This window comes from Ailuropoda melanoleuca, chromosome 8, assembly GCF_002007445.2.
Source record: "Ailuropoda melanoleuca isolate Jingjing chromosome 8, ASM200744v2, whole genome shotgun sequence".
NCBI lineage: Eukaryota > Metazoa > Chordata > Mammalia > Carnivora > Ursidae > Ailuropoda > Ailuropoda melanoleuca.
The window spans coordinates 65,951,418-65,955,759 of NC_048225.1; positions in this window are offsets into that span (position 1 = coordinate 65,951,418).

Consider the following 4,342-nt stretch of genomic DNA (forward strand, 5'->3'; position numbering starts at 1 on the left):
GTTCAGAAGAGAGACACTGGCTTCGGGACGAAAAACTTCCCTGTTGGCTTTGATTGGTTCGGGCTGGGATCGCCTGTACCTTGGGCCAGTCTTCTCGAGGGAAGCGTGGGAGGCAAGACCACACATCGTGGAGTAGCGGAGTAGGGAAGGGCAACTCCCTGCCCAAGGCCCATCAGCTTCTTTGTCAGAATTGCTCTCAGGTAGACAGGTGTTGTAAAGGATCTAAAAAACTAATTCTGGGTGCACCTGGGTGGTTCAGTCAGTTAAGCATCTGCCTTTGGCTCAGGTCATGATCCCAGGGTCCTGGGATCGAGCCCTGCATCAGGCTCCCTGCTCAGAGAGAGAGCGTGAGCAGGGAGCCTGCTTGTCCCTCTTCTTCTCCCTGCTCATGCTGTCTCTCTTTGTCTCTCTCTCAGTAAATAAATAAAAATCTTAAAAAAAAACAAATTCTGTGTAGAGTGTGTGTACGGATGATAACTATACGTGTTGTTTCCTGCGGGGGAGCACACCTGTATCAGTCTGGGCCCAAGTGGAAAGAAACAACCGAGTCCTGAACTGAGACAATTTGAAGACCAAGGGTGCTCCCTGAGGAAGTGGCCTTTCTCCAGGGGTACAGTCAGATCACAAATTTGCACATAGGATTTGGAAGGATTTGAGGGGTTTGTGAGATTCTTGGCGGTCCCTGAGCCGTCTCTGGTAGACTCCCCACATTCCACCTACTCCTCTCCCCTACCACCCACCCGGTGGAGGAAATCTAGATCACCCCAAACGTGGCATCTTCCCACCTTTCCTCTCTGTCCTCTTGTCAAAGTTGATGCCTCCCCCTGGACCCTTGTCCCCTTTCTCTCCCCCCACCCCCCATCACCCCAAGCCCTCCACCCCACACCTTCTCTCACCCCCACACTTCTCTGGACCCTGCTACTCCACCAGTTACCTCCTCTTTCTTGTCAATGCCCAACTTTATCTTTTACTGTTTAAAAAGTATTACTTGTTTGCTGGAAAAATTTGGAAAATACAGAAAGGTATCAAAAAGAAACAAATAACCTATTATTCTGCTACCACGAGACAACCAGTTTTAAAATCATTAACAGGTGTTTTAATGCCTAAACTCCTGTGTGTGTACAATATATATCTTCATAAACTTGGTGGCTTCTTGTATTTACTATTTCACAACATACTTTTCTATTTAATATATCATGGACATTTTGTCATACAATGCTTCCAAAATGTATATTTTATTTTATTTTATTTATTTTTTTTTTTTTAGATTTTATTTCTTTATGCAACAGAGATAGAGACAGCCAGCGAGAGAGGGAACACAAGCAGGGGGAGTGGGAGAGGAAGAAGCAGGCTCATAGTGGAGGAGCCCAATGTGGGGCTCGATCCCGTAACGCCGGGATCACGCCCTGAGCCGAAGGCAGGCGCTTTAACCGCTATGCCACCCAGGCGCCCCTATTTTATTTTTTAAAGATTTTATTTATTTATTTATTTGAGAGAGAGAGAGAGAGAGAGCAGGGGGAGGAGCAGAAGACAGACAGACTCCCTGCTGAACACGGAGCCCGACACGGGGCTCAATCCCACCACCCCGAGATCAGGACCCTGAGATCAGAACCCTACCTGAAACCAAAGGTCGGATGCTCAAGCAACTGAACCATCCAGATGCCCCACCAAAATGTATATTTTAATGACTGCATAGTATTATCTCAAAATTATCTCAACCAATCATCATTAGATATTTCATGTTCCCTATTTTCCACTATCATAAACATATAAATCTTTAGAGGATTAAATTCCTAGAAATAGAATTACTCGGTTAGGGCTATGTGAACATTTTTAAAGCTTCTGATCGTTTATCAGATTATTAACCACAGGATTTGCACACCTTTATCTTCTCCCTGTTGTGCATGCATTCGCACCCTCTCAGGACACCCCAGCCCAAACTGGATATTAGTGTTTTAAAAGACAGCTGCTAAACTATATCCCCGTATTCTCACCATCTCTTGTTTTCTTTAGTTCTGGTAATCTGATTTCTGATCTCACGGCTTTCCTGATTCCAAACCCTCTTCACTCTCCATTCTCCTCGCCTTCTGATTGGCTTTGTTTTGTTGACCCCAGGAGGCTCTCCACTCGGCAGGACGCCTGAAGCCAGACATCCTGCTGTGCGCCCCCACAGCCTTCTGGCGGGCTTCTCCTCGCTGTCAGCCTCCCCCAGTGAGCGAGAGCTTCTGGGCTGCTGGGGCAGATTCTAATACACCCCACATCAGGATGGATAAATGAGTGACAAATCTCCATACTCTGCTCTCTCTCTGGCTGCTCCTGCACCCTCAGCATCCCTGCTCTGACCACAGACACGACCTGTCCCCGTTTCCCACCCACCCCAGCACTCCCCTTCTCTGCCCCACTCAGGGGTTCACGTCTCTGGGGCTGGCCCCAATGCCCACATGGCTAGCCAGAGACTCAAACCTGAGATCTGGACCATTTCCATATCTGCTGAGACTCTCCTTCTGGGTGCCTGACCCCATCACCAATTCTGTCTGTAACTCTGATGTCAAATTCAAGGTTTCCCTCTTCCTCTGAGCCCCTCTTTCTTCTGTTTCTACTTCTGTTTGTGGTTCAAGTGGCCATGACATATTTGACTCAGTTTCCCCTCTTGCTTTCAACCACCAGTCATCCACCAAGCCCCATAGGAGGACACCATCCTGGTGGGTTTCTTCATGGGCAGCGCTCCTGTCATCCTCATGGTCACTGCCTTAGGTCCTCACTGCTCTCCTCCGGGCAATTTCGCCCGCTTCCTTCCTACTGATCTCCTTCCCCTGACCTCTCCCAGTCCCGATTCAGCTCCCCTCCCAGTGGTTCCTGAAGGCTGTCGGCTGAGCCATCTCCTTGAAGCCCTTCTTTAGGAAAAAAAAAATCTTATTTATTTATTTATTTGAGAGAGAGCACGTGCACAGGAGGGGCGGGCAGAGGCAGAGGGAGAAGCGGACTCCCCGCTGAGCGGAGAGCCCGATGCAGAACTCAATCCCAGGACCCCAGGATCATGACCTGAGCCAAAGGCAGACACTCAACTGACGGAGCCACCCAGGCGCCCATTCTCAAAGCCCTTCTGATCATCTCACCTATCAGCTTAGACTTCCTAGCAGTTTCTCCCTGACTACTGATCCCAACTTCAGCCTCTCCAGACTAGAAGGACACTTTGGATTTTAGCACCGATGTTCTCTCCTAGACTTAACGCCCACTGCACCCCAGGAAAGAGTCCACTTTCTCTCCCAGTGAGGGCAGCACCTAGAATGGGAACACACCTTCCTCTTCCTCGTCTACATATCTTCGTTTATGCCATTCTTTCCATTTGGATTTGCTATCCTTCAGGGACCGCATTAAATCTTACTTCCTCCACAAAACGATTCCTCATTCTTAAAAACATTGGAAGTGATCCTTTCTCCTCCTGGATCTTATGACACTTCCATGCGACCATCCTTTCGCATCCTTGTGGAGGTTTGTCTGGCCCTGGGGTTGGGCAGGGTGGGCGTCCTGAGACGGATGAGGGGAGATCTGGATGAATCAGTCACCACATCCTATGGTACTTACAGCAAAATGCCTTAATAATGGCTAACCTTTATCGCCCAATCACACGAGAAAGCGTATTGCATGCATTACCTCATTTAACTTTAGCAGCTCATAAGGCAAATTGGTGACTCAAAGATTTCAATATAGGAGAGACTTCAGGCTGCCATCTTTTTTTTTTTTTTAAGAATTATTTATTCATTCTGGAGATAGAGAGAGCAGGGGGAGGGGCAGAGGGAGAGAAGAGAGAGAATCTCCAGCAGACTCCCCGCTGAGCACAGAGCCCGATGCAGGGCTCGATCCCACGACCCTGAGATCATGACCCCAGCTGAAATCAAGAGTCATACCCAACTGACTGAGCCACCCAGCCCCAGGGCTGCCATCTCACTAAAGAGGAAGATGCAAGTGCCAAGTAAGGGTGCGGGGTGGTCATATTTCACACTTATTCGGGGTGCTTTGGAGGATGCTGATGACAGTTATGGAGGATGGGCAGAAGCTTCCCGAACCACCACTTAAGGACACCAACAGATAAGGTGTTATTATTATCCCTATTGTACAAATGAGGAGACTGAGGCTTAGAGAGGGTGAGATAGCTGCCCAAGGTCACAGAGCTGACCCAGGAGGGATCTGGGTCTTGAGCCCAATCCTTGTGATGACAAAGCCCATGCTTTATGGCATCATCATTATGGGATTTGGGTTTTTACAAAATTGTTTTTCCCAATCCTTTAGCACATGCTTTCTTGTAGTTGGAACCCAATCAATATTGTTTGCGTGGGTGAAT